Raw genomic sequence first — 22,395 nt, forward strand, 5'->3', positions numbered from 1 at the left:
CCTGGCACTACAAAGAAGGGGGCATGCAGACCTCTCCTTTGGCCGATTTCAGCACTGAAGACCCCATTTTCCATGGCCCAACATTATTTTAAGGGTAGGGGGCATCCAGCCCCCTCCTCTCTGTGGAAATCTTGGCCCCCGGCGACCCCAACTCCTGATACCTGACATTGATATTAGGAGGCAGGGGCACGCAGCCCTCCCTCCTTGGGCTGATTTCAGCCCGGGGACCCCAGGGCCCTACTGGATAAAAGGCAGGTGCCCTAATACCCACCCAGGGCACTCACCATATCCTCGTTGGGAACCGCGGGGGAAGCCTCCGTGGCCCCCGCTGGCCCCCAGCATCCAGCGGGAGCAGGCCTTGCTCCCACCCACAGTGAACAACTAATAATCCTGCAGGCCGGAGCAATAGATAGATTTTTTTCTCTAAAGTCCATTCTCAGCAGGTGGGAATCATATTTGAAGCTCCCGCCCACTGGGAGCTGACTTGGTGTTTGCTCCCATTTGGCAGGAGATTTAGAAATGCTCCCTCCAGGCAAGAGAACACACAGGTTTCCGTGCCCGCACTCTTCTGGCAGGGTAACCGCTATGTCCCAGGTGTGGGTACCCGGGACATAGTTTGTCAGCTGATCCTGGGAGATGGAGTCCCCACGGCCATTTATGTCTGAGAGAGGGAGGATGTGCGGGCTTCCTACCTTGAAGAAATCGGCCCAGGGGTGTGCTTCCTAGGGCCTTTTAAGGCTCGGGGAGGGGGCCATGTACCCCCAATAAAAGTTAATGTCAGCCCTGGGGGTTGGCTTCCCGGGACACCTCAAGGTAAGTGGCTGGGGGTTCAAACGTCCCACTCCATAAATAATTAGATCGGCCTGGGGTGAGCTATCCAGGGCCCCTAATGGCTTGGGAGGGGGGACCGTTCTCCCCATACAAATTGTTTTTGATCCTGAGGGTGCATTACCTGGAGCCTCTGGAGGCTTAGGGAGGGGGGACCATGCAGCCCCGCTCATCCTTGTAAAGACGGTCCTGGGGGTAGGCTCTCCAGGGCATATAATGAATAAATGCAACCTGGCTGCAATTTGTTTTATGTTTAATCTGGCAAAGTCTCACTGAATCGCAGTATTTTTTGCAGTTTTTTTTTTCTTTGTTGGCCCAGAGGGGCAGTCCCTCTGTGTTGCTCATGGGACCTAAGGGTTCACGGTCTTCCTCCCTACCTCATACTTTCTTTGATCGTAAAGAATTTCAAGACAGGGGATTTAGTCCTCAATTCCTGTAATGGCTGCCAGCAACATTTCTCTCATGTTGCTGCCAGCACTCATTCTTGCGAGGGTCTGACTCCCACAGGAGCGTGATGGCCCAAGAATGTTCTATTTTTACATTTGTACTCCAGTGTGAGTCTCAGAGATGCTAGTGAGCACAACTGCCAAAATTTTAAATTACTTTTGAACCGTGATTTCTCAAAAAATCCTTAACATAAATACACTGAATCACAAAAAACACACTCTGCAAACCAAGATCTAGCTTCCTGCCACATTTGTTTGGTGTAAATCCATTCAGCAGTTTTTGCTGTGACCTTAAAAAGTCTAGGGCAAATGCATGGGGATTTTCTGTTTTAGAACCCCCGCTCCCCTTGTTTCTTGGCATGACGAATCACCCTTAAATTTTCCAGGAAGGAGCTCAGGTGGATGAACGTTTCGTCAAGATTCGTCAAACGGGACCAAAATTATTAGCAAACCATAAAAGCTCCATCTATGAAAGAGCAGACTATAAATACCTAGGGTTTATCATCTTCGCTGCTAGGCCTCCCCCTCCCCCCCGTGCTAAGCCTTTTTTGGGCTATTTGGGCTAGTTTGCGCTTAGGCTCCTGTAACCTTTTGACCACATAAGGTATCCATGCCAAATTTGCATCCTTTTCTTCCAATATCATTGGGATTCTAAAGGTCCCCAGAGTTTGTGGATTCCCTTGGAGGGGACCCAGAAATTAGCCAAAATACAGCTAAACTTAGGTTTTGGGGGGAAAATTGGAAAAAAGTGCTGCAAATGAAAGCGTCTGTTTTCTCCCTGCAAATGGTATTGACAAAGGGTTTGTGGGGCTACAATCACAATTTCCCCAGCTTTCAGGGACTGACAGACTTTTGTCATCAAACCAACATTTTTTACACAGTTTTGGCATTTTACTGGGAGATTTTTGCTATTTTTTATGCTTTCAACCTTCTTCCAGTTAATGGTAGAAATGGATATGAAAGCAATAATGGATCTATACGTTTTAGAAAAGTATACAAAATTCTGAATTCAGCAAGGGGTAATTTGTGTAGACCAGTCAATTTTTCTTTATAGGAAATAAGACAAATTGAAAATGAGTTGAAAAAAACAGCCATTTGTGCCAACGTTTTCACGTTTAACTTCTCTTAATTATGACAGATGTTTGAACGCAATATACCTTTACATCTGCTGGACCTTTCTGGTTGTGGGGATGTATAGGACTCGTAGGTTCACCAAGAATCCGACGAACCCAGAGCCAATAACTGAGCAGCGTCTTGCAATGGTTTTTTATCATGTACCGGGTATATAGCAATTAATTTGGGAAAATATATACAACGAAAAATCGGGATGAAAGACACCTATGTATTTCTGAAATTGGAACAAAATATAGAGTTTAGAAACAGTAGCTATTTGCACATTTCCGAAATTATGAGTACCCATACCAGCATGAGAATTATAGGACATTTTCCAAAGTGACTTCTTTTTTACACATTGTCTTTCATTTTGATGGCAGAAATGCATCAAAAGTCAATAGATAATAACAGTTGCTCTACAATTCTGTGTTACCTTAAGTCTCCCGATAAAAATGGTACCTCACTTGAATGGGTAGGCCTAGTGCCCGCGACAGGAAACGGCTCAAAACGCAACATGGACACTCTTCATTCTTACAGTGAAAACTGACAATTTTGTTTGAAAAGTGCTTACCTATAGATTTTTAACCCTAGCTCTGCCGGCACCTAGGGAATCTGCTGGACACCCAGTGGAATCCAGGATGGCGTGACTTGTCTGGCTCTCACCAGGTTCTGTTACCCACAATCCCTTGCAAACCTCAAACATTTGTCCAAAAAAACATATTTTACTCACATTTCTGTGGTGGAAAGTTCTGGAACCTGCGTGGATCCACAAACTATCACACACCCCGCATTCTTCAAATACTTCTGAGAAAAATTGTACCTCACTTGTGTGGGTAGGCCTAGTGCCCGCAACAGAAAACGTCCCAAAACCCAATGTGGACCCACATTTTCACAGTGAAAACTGACCCTTTTTTTGCACAGTGCCTAGCTGTAGATTTTGAACCCTAGCTCTGCCGGCACCAAGGGAAACCTAGAAAACCTATGTATTTTTGATAAGTGGACACCCAGGGAATTCCAGAATGGTGTGACTTGTCTGGCTCTCACCAGGTTCTGTTAGCCAGAATCCCTTGAAAACCACATACTTTGTAAAAGAAAAAACACATTTTTCTCACATTTCTGTGGTAAAACGTTTTGGATGCACTAAGGAAGGGTACCATTGGAAAGAGGAGATTCCTCTCCCACGTTTTTCAGTACTCGGGGGCGGGGGGTAAGATAGCCCCACAAGCACCGAAACTGTGAAACTGAAGCTAAGTTTCACTTTTGTTTTCATTGACGACAGGACGCCATGCGCGCAATCGTCATTACAATTAAAACCCTAACCATTTTTTTGTAAACAAATTTTATTAAGCATTTATAGTACAACAATCAATATAGCATAGTCTTTTGGTATAGGTATGTGGGTCAATACAGTCATTTGTAGCAGTTATATGGGTGGTCAGTGCTGCGCAGTGCTTTATATCCAGGCACCAGATTCTCATGAGGTTCATTTATTCACAGCCCTCATTGATATGCCATGCAAGTTACAAAAAAATAATCCCCCCTCCTCAACTTTATATCAAAATCACCTACCCTGCCCTCCACCCTACCCCCAGGTGTGCCGTGAATTCCCATGCTCGGGGAACTTTTCCAGGTCCACACTGTTATCACTTCCATCCGTTTGATGAAGTATCCATGGCCTCCGATCAATTGCCGAAAGAGGAGCACTAATGCACCATACCTCCCCCTATGCTTCCCTCCATTGTAGTTTAGAAATCCCCTGCCTAAGGAGCATTTCCATTACCCTCATCCATAATATCGTTCAGCTGCTTGAGATGAAGCGTCAGAGCTTCCCAAGCCCTGGCTGCATCCAGCGTCTTCTAACACACATTATGCCCAGCATCTCTAAGCCGTGCTGTTCCCTCACTGCATGCCCAGCGCTCAAGTTCCCTTCTCCACCTGTCTATATTAGGACTTCCTCTCTCCTTCCAATGGCTCGCGATATCTTGTTTCGCTAATATCAATCCCAGATCCTGAAACTTACTTGTGACCTTATTCTTGGCAGTGTGTGGAAATGTGTGGAGTAGGAAATGCCCTGGATTCAAGTGCACCTCCTTTTCAGTAATGTCTGACAACACCTCCGTCACTTCTCTCCAGAAATGCCTATCTCTGGACAACTCCAAAACATGTGAAGTAACTCTGCCCGTATTTCGCCACATCTGGGGCAAGCTGCTGTTACCATATTAAAATACTTATTGAGACATCCAGGGGTGAGGTAAGCTCTATTGAAGACATAAAAATATAACAGTTGGAACCTAGCGTTCCTGGAAACCTTACCAACCCTCTCCGTGAGCTCTGTCTACCCTTTGTCTTCTATTGCACCCCTATATCCTCCCCCTACTTCCGCTGCAGCTCTTGAAGTGGCAGAAGAGTCATCCTATTCAGTTTTCTATGCAAACAAGAAACCACTTTAAATGTACCTGTCGCCGATACCACATATTGGCACCCTGCATTCAGAGGGGGTTCAGTAAAACTGCTTCCCCAGTGTTAACGGATTGTTGCCGTCAGGGCCGCATGAAGCAAGAAATCGCCCCCAGGTATCTCATTTTGCTCACTAAATGCAACAAATGGCAACAGCACACCATCCTCGTATAACTGCCCCATCCTGAGAATTCCAACCTCCTCCCACTGTCCCAGTCTCCTCCAATCTGCCCCATGTGGTAACTCCATACAATACTTCAATGGGATCTCCGGTGCGTATGGTTGCTTTATTTTGACCCTCTGTAGGCTGCGAGTCCAACACTTGTGGGCTACCCACAATTCTGCTGACAGAGCCCTTTCTGGCACAGGTAATCGCAGCACTATTCTAGCCCTAAGATCTGGTTCAGGGCAACCATCCCTCTGCTGCGCTATACCCCGATGCTGGCTTCCCACCCATTTCGTTAGCCATTGCAACTGAGCTGCAATATAGTAATATTCAAAGTCCGGTATTGCTAATCCCCAGCTGCTCTGGGACACAACAAAGTCTTTAAGGCCACTCGTCTCTATCCAGTACCCCATAGGAACACCGTCACCAGCGTCGGGAGGGTCACCATCTTTAGTAAGGAAGCCCTGCCCATTAATGACAAGGGTAGTGTGCCCCAAAAGTCAAAACTGGCCTTTGACCCCGTACAATCTTTCCCAGATTTCCCTCCAAGAGATCTGCTCTATCATGATATATTTGTACCCCTAGATACGGAATACATCTCCCCTCCCATTTAATGTCCTCTACTGTCTGTGGTTTTTTCCATCCCTGCTTGATGTGGAATAGACAGGACTTGCTCCCGTTCACGTTGAGGCCTGCCACTCTCTCTAAGGCCACTAGTAAATCCCTAGCCCCTCAAGGTCTGTACCCGTGTTGCTCAGAAACATAATGAGATTGTCTGCATATAAGGCTATGTGGTGGACCCGCCCCTCTACATTGAGTTCTCGGTACCAATTCCCAGTCCTAGCTTTGGCAGCTTGCGGCTCCATAGCCATTGCAAACAGCAAGGGCGATAGTGGGCACCCCTGTCTCGTCCCTCTTTCTACCACGTACCTGTCTGATGTAATTTTTCCAGTCCGGAACGGAGCTGTGGAGTCCTTATACAATAGAGCAGTCCAATCCACAAACTCCTGTCCTAATCCAAAGGCTTGCATTACACTAAATAAATATTGCCAATCAAGGCTATCGAAAGCCTTTTCGATGTCGATTGCCAGGATAGTAGCCTCTTCATTGCAGTAGGAGTTTGCTCCCATCATTCGTAACAGTCCCCCGACATTCATTGCCATATTCCGTGTCGGTATGAAGCCGGCCTCATCCAAATTAATGAGACCCATCATTTGTGGCAGTGGCAGTGGCAGTAGGCGAGTGCCCAGAATCCTGCTCAGGATTTTACAATCAAGATTAAGGATGGACAGGTGGCGATACACCATCTTGTCCCATGCCTGTTTCCCTGGTTTTAATAAGGGAACAATCAGCGCCTCCCAAGTGGTTTCCGAAATCTGTTTTGCCTGATTGTATAAAGCAACCAATCGGGGCCCCAGCAAATCTGTATATGTCGCATAAAATTCAATAGGGAACTCATCTGTGCCCAGTGTCTTATTCCTGGCCTTGACCTAAACAGCCCTTCTAACCTCGCCAATCTCTATTTCCCTCCCCAAGGTCTCTTCTTCCTCTACATCTAGTGTTGGTAATTCGACATCTTCAATAAAATTGGCAAGTTCTACAGCTGTGGGGGATGCCTTACTACTATAAAGGTCGGAATAGTTGTCACAGAAATGCTGGTTAATATCCTGCTGGCGATACCATTTTTCACCCTGGTCCATCCTCATTTCTAAAATCACAGACCCCCTCTCAGCTGGGTTGTCCAACCAAGCTAGTAGAGCCCCAGGAGTGCACTCGTGCCTTGTAATTCTGATAGTCAAAACAGCGCAGCCATTCTACATGCCCCGCCAACTCCTCCCTGGCTTCGAGGAGCTCCTGCTGCACTGCTACCTTCTCCGGTCTATCGCGTTCAATACGACGTAATGTTTGCTCTGCATGTAGTGTGTCTTGTAACATCGTTCGCCTTACTCCTACCGCTGCCGCAATGCATCTACCCCTTAGAACCACTTTAAACGCTTCCCATGCCATGTAAGTTTCGAGGCCGTCCCTGGGTTTTCTGCAAAGTATTGTTCAATAGCTGTGCGAATATCAGCCTGGTATACCTGGTCCTCCAGATTCTCTGGTCTAAGTCACCAAGTGGGAATCCCTGCTCTAGCCCTAGACCAACTAAGACAAACCAACAAGGGGTTATGGTCCGAGACCGTACACGCCAAATACTTGCTGTCTTACAAATTCGTGCATAGAACGGCATCTAATCGGACTTGTAGCTCATGCATGGGAGAGAAGAAAGAATAATCTTGTTCCCCAGGATGCGGCACCCTCCAAGAATCCACCAATCCCCACTGTTGTTGCCAGTCTCTACGCGCCCTTGCCACTCTATGAGCAGGGGAATCAGGAAGCAGGGGGTGCGACGGGTTAAGTCCCACATCTTCAACACTATTATAGTCCCCCCCAGTACCACCGATCCTGTCAACACCTGCACCAGCGATTGGGAAAGCTCTGCTAAAAATGAAGCCTGCTCCACATTTGGGGCATATATACTCCCAATCGTGACATGTTTTCCTTCCAACTTACCCACCACCACAACATACCTCCCTTCCAGATCAATAAATTCTCTGGTACATTGGAAGGGGACTCCAGCTCGCACCCACACCCGTACCCCTCTGGCAAAAGCCGCATAGCTTGTATAAAATAGTTGCCCTCGCCAACGCTGTTTCAGGGCAGCCCCTTCACTCGCACTAATATGGGACGCTTGCAGTAACACAATTTGTGCCCCTCAACGCACCAGAAATGCATGCACCTTGTGCCTTTTTTACATGGAATGCATCCCCTGGACATTGCAGGAGATACATTAATAATCTATGTAGGATCCCATGGGAATAGAATTGAATCCGACCTATCGTGTAACTTCCAAACAAAGGATATAGCTTGCCACCAGATTTAGTCTCTAGTCTGTGGAGCAACAGAGTCAGCCCAGCTCATCAGCATTGTGAGGTGTAACGACAGGCATCTCCGTTTCCAACTCCTCGGCAGCGCTCAATATTGGAGAGCTCTCAGACCGTCCATCTTCCCGATCACTCCTCGCGGATCTAGCACTGGATCCCGTTTGGCTAAGCTCCACCACCGCTCTGATGGCTTTCCTGCATTAGACCCTTGCTTCCGTCGGGGTTGGCGTTCTCACCGGGCTTCGATGTATCTCCCCTTCACCTGCTTTGATTTTGGCGAGTTGTCCCCCGACTTCCGTTCCTGCATAGTGTCCAGCCAATCCCAGGCTTCTTGTGGTGATTGAGAGAATAGTGTGCCCTTGGGTCCCACGACCAGCAGTCTGGCCGGAAACAGCATGGCATAGGGGAACTGAAGTTGGCGTAGTTTCCTTTTGACTGCCAGGAATGTGGACATTTGCCGCTGCACTTCCCTGTTAAAGTCTGGAAATATCATCACCCTATTTGTAGATCCATCAGCTGTCGGGCCTGTTTAAGGATATTATCCCTGTCTCTGAAATGTAACAAGCAGGCAATAATCTGCCTTGGTGGTGCCCCGGGTTTAGGAGGTCGAGCTGGTATTCTATGTGCTTTTTCAATGGCGTAGAATCGAGAGAGCCCTTTAGGTGCTATCTCTTTCTGGATCCAGTCCTCCAGAAACTGTACTATATCCCCTCCTTCTTCTCTTTCAGGCACACCAATTATGAGCAAGTTGTTGCGACATCATCTCCCTTCGCTGTCTTCTGTGCAGGCTTCCTGTGCCTTAACTTTGGACGCCACCTCCGTGAGAGATATCCGTAATTCCGTAACCTCCGAGCGAATATCTGAGATCATTTTCTCCGTGCCAGTGACCCACTCTTCTAGGTGACGATGATCATCCTTCAGTAGTCCTAGGCCAGTGCCAATGGAGTCCATTTTAGTCTCAAGTGCCTCCTGAGACACCGTAATGGCCTCCATTATGTCGGCTAGTGTAGGCTTCATAGATGGTCCTGCTTTTACGGGGTTCATGGGATCCTGCTCTTCATTAGTCTGGGTGCCCCCGCCGCCTGCAGGCAGCATTCCCTAGCCCCTCCATTTAGTGAGTTTCCACATGAGGGCCTTCCCCTCGTGGCGCCAACAGCTTAAGGGTCTCCTCAGCCTATCCATTGGTCTCCTCTTCACAGCCCCACTCAGATCTCCACTGAGGGCAGCCCCCACTCTGGTCCATTGTGCACAAGGGCCATGGTTCACTTCACCTGCACAGTACCCTCGCCGTACAGGACTTCACCATCGGATCCCTGCCAGCATGTCCACCCAGTCAAGTCAGGCCCTAATGGTCTAGGGGTCCTCGTGTTGCTGGAGGCTACTGTACACACTCCACCTAGGATGCTGTATAGGGGGGCACTGGATCCAGTAAAATCCACCATAGAAAAGGGGTTGGAGCCCTTCCTTTCACTTGGTGCCCCCTTCCTCCTTTCAGGTTCCCACATAAGGCTCCAACAGTCTCTTTAACACCCTCTGCCACGGGCCCATATACTTTGAAGGGCAAGGGCACACCCCAAGGAAGCAGTGGGGGCAGGGAGTCTCTGCTTCCTCCCCCCCCGGAGAGTGCACTCCAGTGTGAAGCCCATCGTCAGCCATGCCCTGCTTGGGCATGTCGGACCGATCGAGCCACTCCCCCGTTCACAAGGCTCAGCTCACATTGAAATTCTGCCGGTGGTCAAGCAGTCCCTCAATGGCTCCCCGGGAGTTCTGGAAGCAGCCGCGCTCCTCGCTACCCGCTCCTTATCTTGGTCATCTTGGACGTAAGCTCGCAGCCTGTCCTCATCTCACAGGTGCCATCTTGGCTGCAGCGTCTGGGAAATTTGCTTTACCAGTGATCGCCGTATGTGGCGTTACACCACAATTCACCTCTCTTCCTTGCATCCACAGATGCCCGAGGGGGTCAGCCACTAATTACACCTCGGTCGGGAGTGTCGGGGGTTCAGAATAATGATAGATGAGGAAGCCAGGGGTCGGAGCTCCGAGACCCGCTTCCTCCTACCTCGGCGCCAAGTCACGCACCCCTCATGAAAACCCTAACCATGCTTTGGGAGGTTGGGGAAGCTCTTCCCCACCTCCCAAAGCAAAAAGTAAAATGGGACATCCCTCTGCTGTAGACAGCGTCATGAGCACACTTGCACTTATGCTCATGACGGAACCATTCCGTCATGAGCATGGAAAGGGTTATACATACACACACACACACACATATATATATATATTTATTTAAAAAACAAAGGTTACAGAGACGTTACAGTTAGGCTCAAGTTTCACTCATATAAAACCAGAGAAATCTAGCAGCTTTAGTTAGCTGAGCTAACTGTAACTCGCACCACCGCAATGCCCTGCTTATGACCTCACATATTACATCACTCATGACATGGTCAGTGACATCACTGATGACATCTCAAATGTCATCATTCACAGAATCTTTGACGCACCCACTCACACCCCAATATAACCTTTCATACACCCAGTTCAACTTCTACATTAGCATTCTCAAAACACACCCATACCAGTACTTACACACCCACTCACTGATTCATTGGTGTACACACACATCCACTCAGTTGCCTATACAGCCATACAGGCATTAATGTACCAACTCACTCAGGGTGTTGCCTGCATACATAATTAATGCCTGAGTGATTGGAAGAGTGCATGTGTAGTACCTGGGTGATTGAATACGTCTAGATATCACACTTGATATATAATTCCATACATGAAACTCTAAGAGTATACATTGGCTGTTACTCAGTGTGCACATGCATCAGTAAGTTTCTAAAACTGAAAACAATTCTCACCTTTTGCAAGCACAAAACCTTTTCTTTATGGCATACCTACATCATTTCGTAAATTGTCTTGTGTTATTAGCATTTCTCAAAGAAAAGTTACATGCCAAGTGAAGCTAGCACACAAACTCTCAAAAGAAATTCTGCACTAATTATCCTCCCCAATTTTAAACAGAGCATGTTTCTCAGAAATGCACCACCCTCACTATATGACATTTTCAGCTGGGTTGGAGAACATAGATCATCATGTAAACATATATGTGATTTCATAATAGATATACACTTTCAGGCCATCTTTTAAAAAATATATAGTTCTCTGCATCTTTATACATATAACTATCTGCGACCAGAAAAAACATATTTCACTATCTAAATCTGGGGAGTGGGCCCACCTAGGGGACCTCAAGTGATCCCAGGGGGCTGGGGGCGGTATGCTCTGGCCAAAAGAAGTATTTTGCTGATAATAGTGCTTAGTTTTCAGGGAGGGAGAGAGGACATGAGTGGCAGTAAGCTGCTCTGTAATGGGCCATCACTAAAAATGTTTGTGATTTATATCCTGGCTTGGAGAAGGTGCCAAAATGGAAAATGGAAAACCCCCCACCTCCATTTTTAATCTTCACACTGTGGATACTTTCACACATTAGTAAGGCCTGCCTGACCAGAATAGTATGTTTGGAAATCATGTATTTGATTGCATTTTTAAAACAGTACAGAATTTAACTGCAATGTTTAAGTAAGTCTAGACCTATTTAAACATTTCCAGTTTAATAAAATAATTGTGCATTTTTTTCACCGGAAGGCCTGATTTTTTTTTCACTTGGCGGTCGTTGCAATAAAAAGTTTGAAGACTACTGATCTAAACATATGCAAACTGGTCATATAAGTTAAAAACCTCATTGACAAACACTCCCTAATACATACCTACCAAGAATTACTACTTTTTATATATACAGGCCCGGTACATTTTCTTATCTTTTATTTATCAATACTCCTATTTAACAATGTGACTAAAAGCTCTACAGTTCCCAGAATGCAACTAACATAGATCTGTCTGTTCTGAAAATGATGCTTAGACATTTAAAACATTGAAATTTTTAAAGGCATTACTCATGGTAACTTTCAACAGTAATAACATCTTAAACACATACACACTGCCTGATACAGTTCATCTGATATATTTTTTCCAATCACTGTGATACTGGTTTTTGTGAAACTCCCATATACATCTTCATTTCTGATCTACATTTTTTAAATCATTAAAAAGTTATATACATAACAGTGAACTCAGTTTGTAGATCATATTGTTGTTTTAGCTCTTTTTGGATAGTTTTGACACTGTTAAGATTTGTAAAAGAGTTCATAGAGTTCACCCGACCAAACAGCGAGTCTACAGACATCACACCCTCCCAGGACCTCTGAAACAGACTCAGAGCTTTCTTCCATCACAAAATCAAGATCATTTATGACAACTTTGACGACAACACCCCTACGAAAAACCCGCCCCCTCCACTTCCAACAGCACACTGCCAACCCTAGACAGCTGGACCACCCTCAGCATCAAAGACACTCTTAAGGTAATGAAGTCCACCCACTCCGGGGCCCCCGCGGACCCCTGCCCCCACCACATCTACTGCAGAGACACTGACATCATCACCCCCGAGTTACAAGGAATCATCAACCGCTCCTTCCAGACCGCCTCCTTCACCAACCACTGGAAACATGCCGAGATCAACCCTCTCCGGAAGAAACCTTCAGCAAACCCCACCGACCTCAAGAATTTCAGACCGATCTTCCTACTCCCTTATCAGCCGAAGTCATGAAAAAAGCCATCACCAGCCAACTCGCAACCTTCATAGAAGAAAACAACACCCTCGACTTGTCACAATCAGGCTTCATGGAAAATCGCAACACCGAAACCACACTTCTTGCGGCAACAGACGACATCAGCACCTTCCTTGATAGAGGAGAGACTGTGGCCATCATCTTCTTAGACCTCTCCGCGGCCTTTGACAATATCTCTCACCGCACCTTAGACCGCAAACTTCACGATGCGGGAATCCGGAACAGTGCCCTCGACTGGATCCCGCAAACTCCAGAACGTCCAGAATGCCGCCGCTAGACCAGTCCTCAACCTACTGCGCCACTGCCACATGAGCCAACACCTATGGACCCTACACTGGCTTGCTGTCGAGAAGAGAATGACCTTCAAGCTTCTCACCCACAGGCCCTCCATTACACCGGACCCACCAACCTTAACCACAGCCTCATGTTCCGTGCCCCACAGCGTTCACTCTGCTTGGCCCAGCTCTCCCTCACAGCGATACGTTGGATCAAGAAAACCAGAACGGGAGAACGTTCCTTCTCCCTCCTCGCAGCCAAGGCATGGAACTCCCTACCTCTGCACCTTCGGCAGACTCCGTCGCTCCCTAAGTTCCTAAATGACCTTAAGAACTGGCTCTTCCGTGCAACTCAGTGACGCTCCAGGATCTGCAGACCCCCCACCCATCCTCCTTCAGCGCCTTGAGACCCATTCTGGGTGAGTAGCCTGTGCTTTAGAACCCATTGATTGATTGATTGAAAACTAAGTACAAGAATTGTACACAACTCTTATTCAAAGCAACTATAAAATGCAAACCTCTCCAAATTTCCACTCTATGATCATGAAGAAGGCAGCAAATAAAATCTTATCTTTCATTTTAGACTACTCTAGCTCCACTTGTGAATGGTTAGCATCTGTTAACCCTTTCCGTCTCTTTCAAAACAAGGTTTCTGTCTCTGAGTGTTTGCAATATTTTTAGGACCATCGCTGGGTAATCGCAAAAAAACAAAACAGGAGTCCAAACCTGTATCTAGCTTCAGTTGTTCAAAAAATTTAAATACTGCACAACAGTTTATTGGATAGTCCTGAGTTGGAAATTAAAGTTTGCTATTACTTAGTGTCATAACTCCTCAACTTTTAGAAAAAAAATGGTGTCTTTAACAATCGTCCTCCCCAATACACTTTGACCCTGTTCACCAGGCAGGTCGCTCCCCTCACCGCCACGCAGCCCCCTGTGTGACGCTTGCCGCTGCTTAAGACCTGACTGCCTGCCGAGTGCCAGTGCCCCCCTTCTCTTTTGTACCCGTGTGAGTGCCTGCCTTCATTTGTGACTTCTTTTGCCTCCTTGTGCCCTCGTTGTACCTGTGTATTTTGTATTTTGTATTTCGTTGCCCAGTGGTGCTCCCTTTCTCTTCTGTACCCGTCCCTCGCTGCCCGCTTCCCGCCACCGCGTCCCGTAGCTCCGCCCACTCTCACCCCATTGGCCGCTCCGCTCCCACCTCCCAGCTGCTCCTCCCTCCCTCTCCCACTCATATGGAGGCCGCGCAGCGGTAGAGAGAGTGACCTTTGACCCTGTTCACCAGGCAGGTCGCTCCCCTCACCGCCACGCAGCCCCCTGTGTGACGCTTGCCGCTGCTTAAGACCTGACTGCCTGCCGAGTGCCAGTGCCCCCCTTCTCTTTTGTACCCGTGTGAGTGCCTGCCTTCATTTGTGACTTCTTTTGCCTCCTTGTGCCCTCGTTGTACCTGTGTATTTTGTATTTTGTATTTCGTTGCCCAGTGGTGCTCCCTTTCTCTTCTGTTCCCGTCCCTCGCTGCCCGCTTCCCGCCACCGCATCCCGTAGCTCCGCCCACTCTCACCCCATTGGCCGCCCCGCTCCCACCTCCCAGCTGCTCCTCCCTCCCTCTCCCACTCATATGGAGGCCGTGCAGCGGTAGAGAGAGCGACCTTTGACCCTGTTCACCGGGCAGGTCGCTCCCCTCACCGCCACGCAGCCCCCTGTGTGACGCTTGCCGCTGCTTAAGACCTGACTGCCTGCCGAGTGCCAGTGCCCCGCTTCTCTTTTGTACCCGTGTGAGTGCCTGCCTTCATTTGTGACTTCTTTTGCCTCCTTGTGCCCTCGTTGTACCTGTGTATTTTGTATTTTGTATTTCGTTGCCCAGTGGTGCTCCCTTTCTCTTCTGTTGCCATCCCCCGCTGCCCGCTTCCCGCCACCGCGTCCCGTAGCTCTGCCCACTCTCACCCCATTGGCCGCCCCGCTCCCACCTCCCAGCTGCTCCTCCCTCCCTCTCCCACTCATATGGAGGCCGCGCAGCGGGCGCGCCTAAGGCAAGCCCGTCTGCGCCCGTCCGTGCCTGGACCGCGCCCAGCGCCAGACCCCCTGGCCCTCGCAGATGCCAGCCCACCCGCCAGACCTACAACGCCAGCACTCTCATCTCACTCAACACCGGCCGATTCCCCGGCTGCTGCCGCGCCGCCCCAAGACGCACCCACGGACCCTTCACCTGCCAGTCCTGCAAATTCTCCTGCATCCGGACCCGTACTACACCCGCCAAGCCAAGTACCAGCAGCAACCACCTGAAATGCATCCTGCTCAACACCCGCTCCGTCCACAGACACGCCGTGGAACTCTGGAACCTGCTCGACACTAGGCCTGGGCGGTAAATTCCGTTCCGTTCGCGGAATTTGCGGAATTTGGGTAATTTCGCGTTCTGCGGAGAACGCGAAATTGCCCAAAATTCCGCTTTCCGCAACTTCGCGAAATTTTTGCTTGTTCACGTTCTCAAAATGCGTGTTCGCAAGATATTTCTCCCCGAGCACGCAAACAGCGATTGTGAACAGGAAAAAAGCATTGCGAACAAGCAATTCCGCGTGTTTGCGGAATTTCTGCGTGTTCGCGGAGATTTTTTACCGTTTCGCGGAGATTTGCGTAATGCAATTACGCAAATTCCGCCCACCCCTACTCGACACCACAGCTCCAGACGTCGCCTTCCTCACAGAAACATGGATGAACGCCTCCTCAGCGCCCGACATCGCCATCGCCATCCTGGACGGATACAAGATCACCCGGAGGGACCGCATCAACCAGACTGGGGGAGGCATCGCCATCGTCCACAAGAACACCATCCGCATCACGACCAACTCCGACGACACCCTCACAGCCGCCGAACATCTTCACTTCCAGATCCACACCGACCCCAAGACCACACTCAGAGGCACCCTCATCTACAGACCCCCAGGACCCCGCACACATTCAGTGAAGACATCGCTGACTTCATCAGCCCACACGCCCTCCCCTCCGCTGACTACATCCTCCTAGGGGACCTCAACTTCCAACTGGAGAACAACAGCGACAACAACACCACCACCCTGCTGGACAACCTCGCCAACCTCGGACTCAAGCAACTGGTGAACACCCCCACACATTACGCCGGACACACGCTTGACCCAGTCTTCTCCTCCAGCAAGCACATCTCCTTCAGCCACTCCACGGGACTCCACTGGACAGACCACAGCTGCGTCCACTTCAGCTTCAGAAGAACCACGACTCACCACCACCAGCAACAGGCTCCCCGCAGGAGCTGGAACAAGATCACCTCGACCAGCTCTCCAGAGCACTGAGCCAGAACCCTCCCGCCAGCTCAACGGACCCCAACCAAGCAGCCAACAACCTCTCACAGTGGATCACCAACTGCGCCAACAACCTCGCACTCCTGAAAAACCATCCCAACAGGACCAAAAGCAAGACAGCCCCCTGGTTCAACGACGACCTCAAGAACTCCAAGAAGAACTGCCGCACCCTCGAGAAAGCCTGGCGAAAAAACCCGACTACAGACAACATGAACACCCTCAAGCACGCCTCCCGCAAACACCACCAGCTGATCCACACCACCAAGAGGACAGCATTCAAGGAACGACTAGACAACAACGCACACAACAACAAGGAACTCTTCAACATCGTCAAAGAGCTCTCCAACCCCAGCGCCGAAAACAACGACATCACTCCCTCACAAGACCTCTGCGACTCACTGGCATCGTTCTTTCACCGCAAGATCGCCGACATACACAACAGCTTCGGCACACAGACCACGCACCCAACCACCGAACCGACGCCCCCCACCATCACCCTCCACGCCTGGACCCCGGTCAGCACCGAAGACACCATCCGCACGATGAACACCATCCACTCCGGATCACCAACCGACCCATGCCCCCACCACATCTTCAACAAGGCCGACTCCGTCATCGCACCCCAACTCTGGGACATCATCAACTGCTCCTTCAACACCGCCACCTTCCCGGAGAGAAGCATGCCGAACTCAGCGCCCTCCTGAAGAAACCATCAGCAGACCCCACCGACCTCAAGAACTACCGCCCCATCTCGCTCCTCCCGTTCCCTGCCAAAGTCATCGAGAAGACCGTCAACAAACAGCTCGCCACCTTCCTTGAGAAGAACGGATCCCTCGACCACTCGCAGTCCGGCTTCAGAGCCAACCACAGCACCGAGACCGCCCTCATCGCAGCCACTGATGACATCCGAACCCTTCTCGACAACGGGGAAACAGCGACCCTCATCCTCCTATACCTCTCCGCAGCATTCGATACTGTCTGCCACCGCACCCTGGTGCAGCGCCTCCGCAACATCGGAATCCAAGAGAAGGCCCTGGAGTGGATCATCTCATTCCTCGCCGGAAGAACCCAGAGAGTTCGCCTCCCCGTTCAGATCCGAGGCCACCGATGTCATCTGCGGCGTACCACAAGGATCATCACTCAGCCCCACCCTCTTCAACGTCTACATGAGCCCCCTCGCAGCCATCGCACACCGACACAACCTCAACATCATCTCCTACGCCGACGACACCCAGCTGATCCTCTCCCTCACCAATGACCCAGCCACCGCCAGAACCAACCTGCACGAAGGGATGAAAGACGTAGCCGAGTGGATGAGAAACAGCCGCCTGAAACTTAACTCCGACAAAACGGAAGTACTCATCCTTGGACCATCACCCTCTGCCTGGGATGACTCCTGGTGGCCCCCCGCCCTGGGCAACGCTCCCAAACCAACGGACCACGCACGCAACCTGGGCTTCATCCTGGACTCCTCCCTATCGATGACCAGACAAGTCAACGCCGTCTCATCATCATGCTTCAACATCCTACGCATGCTCCGAAAGATCTTCCGATGGATCCCCACCGAAACCAGAAAGACGGTCACCCAGGCACTCGTCACCAGCCGTTTGGACTACGGCAACACCCTCTACACCGGAACCACAGCCAAACTACAGAAAATACTCCAACGCATCCAGAACGCCTCCGCACGACTCATCCTAGACATCCCCCGACACAGCCACATCTCCGGACACCTGAAAGACCTTCACTGGCTCCCCGTCAGCAAGAGAATCACATTCCGACTCCTCACCCACGCACACAAAGCCCTCCACAACCTGGGCCTCAGGTACCTCAACAACCGCCTGACCTTCTACACTCCTACCCGCCAGCTACGATCGTCCAGCCACGCCCTCGCCGCCGTTCCACGCATTCGAAGAGCCACCATGGGAGGAAGATCGTTCTCCTACCTGGCAGCCAAGACATGGAACTCCCTCCCCATCCACCTCCGCCTCACCCAAGACCACCTCTCCTTCAGGAAGCATCTCAAGACCTGGCTGTTCGAGCAGTAGCGGACCCCCCTTTCCCTAGCGCCTTGAGACCCTCCGGGTGAGTAGCGCGCTTTACAAATATATTGATTGATTGGTTGATTTAGCTCAGTGTTCCTAGCAACCCAGTGGAACCAGTAGGTCACAATTTCACGGCACATTGTAGAAGGTACATGAAACTTCCAAATAAGATTCAGCAGGTGTGGTTCGCGCCACAGATTCAAAATCATATTCATGTCTGTATTACATTTCTTTTTTTTAACAACAGCCAATAGTAGGACTTGTTGTTAAGGCATCCAACACACTACCTGATTTTATTCACTTTCATGCTGACAGTATACAATGAAATAACTCTTTTTTTTTTTAAACCACCTCCATTTTAAGTGCTTTTCATTTGGAAAACTACCTCATTCAGCTCCAGCCTTCTTCTAACTGCTATTGGTACTTCACTTGAAAATGCCTAGAAGGTGGATTGTTGCCACAGCTATGTCTATTGGGATAAATAGGCTGCCAAAAAGAGAGGTATTGACAGGGACTTGAGTTTGCCAAATGTAAAGATTACTCAGTTTGGCTAGAGAGGGTTAAAGTTTCATCAGCCGCTGGCTTTGATTAAAACCATTATGTATTGCAGAGTTCTTCACCTCATGATTGTGCACTGTGGCGGCAATGACCTAGACACATTGACTGGGGTAGGGCTGGAAATCCTAATGAAAAAAACCTTTTCAGAACTGATGTCGCATTTCCCTCACTTTGTATTGGTGTACTGCCTTCTAATATTAATGCAAGGTACTATGAATTCTGTCCACAGATTGACAAAGTCAGGAAACATATTAATAAAACTGTTTCTGCATTCCTCAGAGACCATCTCATGGGCTCTATCCATAACAACAATCTGTGTTGTGACATGCATGGAATTTATAGAAATGATGGAGTTCACTTAACAGATGAAGCCAAAGGTGTTTCTACGTAACCTAAAACTCTGCATCCAGTCTTATGTAAAGCTGTCATATCCACACAAGCAACACAACGGCTCTTGTCAGAGCCAAAGTGGTACCCAAAATAGTGTTAATTTTCTTTAAAAAGTTCCTTTTTGGGGGGATCTTTGCTTCCAATTTTGCGATCGTCGAGGATACGTCGTGAGAACGGAAAACAAAAGCAGACATTCAACAACTATAACACATGTTTATTCATGTTTTGGTACTAAGTTTCTTTAAAATCCATCTTTAAAACCCATTTCTGTTATTGTGGTTATGTGGGAAGTGGCAACGACACTGTTAGCGGCGACGATCACGCCTTTTTCATAAAGTGTAAAACAAATATATGCACACATATTACAGTATTTTACCCATTAGGAGTTTATTACAGTATTCCCTAAAGTCATGTTTTTCTAGTGTGTTTCCATGAAAACCATCTCTAAAACCTATTTTCCGCTTTCGCATTGAATTAAGAGATCACGATGACGTTGTTAATCATGATGCCGGTAGATACATCATGAAAATGCAAAGTAAAAACAGGAATTCAATAGCCACCAACACATAAAAAAATGATAACTATCTAATTAATTCTAACTATCACACTAGATAGATCCCTATCTAAATATATAAAAACATGTGTTAATATCTCAATATCTCTATGTTAGTGTGTATTAATGATTCACTTGATTATCTGCATAAGCCTCCAAGTTGGTCTGTCACTGCATATATAAGTCTGTGAGTGGATATCAGAGGTGACTCATAAGCAGCCACGGCCCGTATGGGGCGTGCCACCGGGCTGTGACATGGGGCGGGGGAGGGGCAGGGTGGGGGGTTGTAAAATGCGGCATACAGACTATTTTAGGTAAGTTATGGAAAAAAAAATGAATTTTGTTGCGCGCGCTGCATCGCATTTGGCGATGCAGCGCGCGCAACGAAATTCGTTTTTTTTCTTTTTGTAACTTACCTAAAATAGTCCATTTTCAAAACTAATGGCCCGTTCCAGTCAGCTCCTATCCTGAAAGTTTGAGGGTGATTTGTCAAGCGGGGGCCTAGAAAAAAGGGTGTTCCCAAAACACATTTTCCTCATGTTATTTCCCATAGGAAATTTTAGACCGAACTGCTGAACGGAATTACACCAAATTTTGCAAAAAGGTAGCCCTTGTTTCAGAAAGTGCCCTTTTTTTAAATGGTGTAAATCCGTTCAGTAGTTCCTGAGAAATTCAAACAATAGTGGTGAAAAACATAATTTTCCCATAGGAAACTTTAGACATAGTTATTGCAAAAACTGCTGAATGGAATTACACCAAATTGGGCAAAAAGGTACTGCTTGGCTCGGAAAGCGACCTTTCAAAAATTGGTGTAAATCCGTTCAATACTTGGCAAAAATTGGCAAAAATTGGCAAAATCCATGGAGGATCCGCGGATCCATCCGAAAATGTTTAAAAAATTAAGCGCGGCCTCCCGCGCTTCGTTATTAATTAGCCCTCGGGTGGGCCAAGTCCTGGGGGCAATGTTAAGATTGTATAGCCCCGGGAACCGATACCCCCGGGGCTTTTCAAAAGTATTTGTGGAGGGGTTCACAGCCCCCCTGCAGCCCCGGGTTCCACCACCCCCCAGGGCTTGTTTAGTAAATGGGTGGGGGGCGCATCCCAAGCCCGGGGACCGCCACCCCTGGAGCTTTTATGAAATATTGGCGAGGGGCACATGGCCTCCCTGCAGCCCCAGGGACCGCCACCCCCAGGGGCTTGTTTAAAAAAAAAAATACATACCTGTGTGGGGGGGGGGCTCGAACCCCCCACACACCCCGGGGACCGCCACCTCCCCGGGGCTCTAATTATTTAAATTGGGGGGTCCATGACGGACCCCCAAGCCTCGGGGACCACCACCCCCAGGGCTTTGCAAATGTTGGGACGGGGTCCGCGCAGCCCCCCTCCTGGAGCCTGTGATGGCCCTGGGGACCGCCACCCCCCAGGGCCGGCTCCTGCAGTGTCCCGGGGTGCCCACCTCCGGGACACTGCTGTTTGCTATGGCAGGTTGGGAGCCACGTGGCTCTCGCCCTGCCATAGCAAACTGCTTTGGTTTTTGGAAGAGAGAGCAGGAAACCTACTCTTTCTTCCAAAAACCAAAGCTGATTGCTTTTCCACACTAGGAGCTGCATCTTAGCAGCGCCCCATGTGGAAAAGCAATGCCGGCTCCCGCAGGAGGCGGGGAGCCGGCGGGACCGTGGGGGGATTGGGGACCCCCCACGGTCCCCAACGGAGAGGGCCAGCCCTGGGGGATGGCGTCCCCGGGGCTATTAGTGGCCCGGGAGGGGGGCACCTCCTCAAAAATTAAATATTAAAAAAAACAAAGGCCGGCCCCGGCGGATGGGGTCACCGGGGACATAAATGGCCTGAGGAGGGGGGCAAGGCAGCCCCCTCCACATAAATAAGGGAAAAAAATGACCATGCCCCGGAGGATGGGGTCCCCGGGGCAGATTATGGCCACGGCCCCCTTCCAATTTATTTTTAAAAAAATAATAATTGGGGTCAGACCCTGGGGGATGGGGTCCCCAGGGCCAGTAAAACAGGAAAAGAAGGGGGCCACACAGCCCCTTTCTTAAAAAAATTAAATTAAAAAAAAGATCGGCATCGCGCCGGAGGCCCTTCACCTCCCTGCAGCACTCTGCAAACGTGCCCCCTGGAGCATTTGCAGATGGGGAACTAATTCCCCTTGAATACTGGGGGTCCCTGGGGGCCAACTAGCCCACCAGGAACCTCCAGTATGCACCAGGGAGCTGCGTTGCAGAGAGGTGTTCAGAGGCCACGTCCCTTTTTACACCTCTCTGCAACGCAGCTCTGTGGCACTTAATGGAGGTACCTGGTGGGCTAGTTGCACCCCAGGAACCCTCACGATTCAAGGGGACTTAATCCCCCAACTTAAAACACGCACGGGGCACATTTGCACAGTAGTGAAGGGAGGGGGCGGGGCCTGAGGTGACATGTGTGCAAAAACACCCAGTGGCGCGTTTTAAGTTGGGGAATTAATTCCTCTTCAATCCTGGGGGCTAACTAGCCCACCAAGTACTTCCAATAAGCGCCACAGAGATGCATGGCAGAGTATTGTAAAAAAGGGCATGGCCTCTGAACACCTCTCTGCAACGCAGCTCACTGGTGCATACAGGAG

The sequence above is a fragment of the Triturus cristatus genome, chromosome 2_2, assembly GCF_964204655.1.
Source record: "Triturus cristatus chromosome 2_2, aTriCri1.1, whole genome shotgun sequence".
Lineage (NCBI taxonomy): Eukaryota > Metazoa > Chordata > Amphibia > Caudata > Salamandridae > Triturus > Triturus cristatus.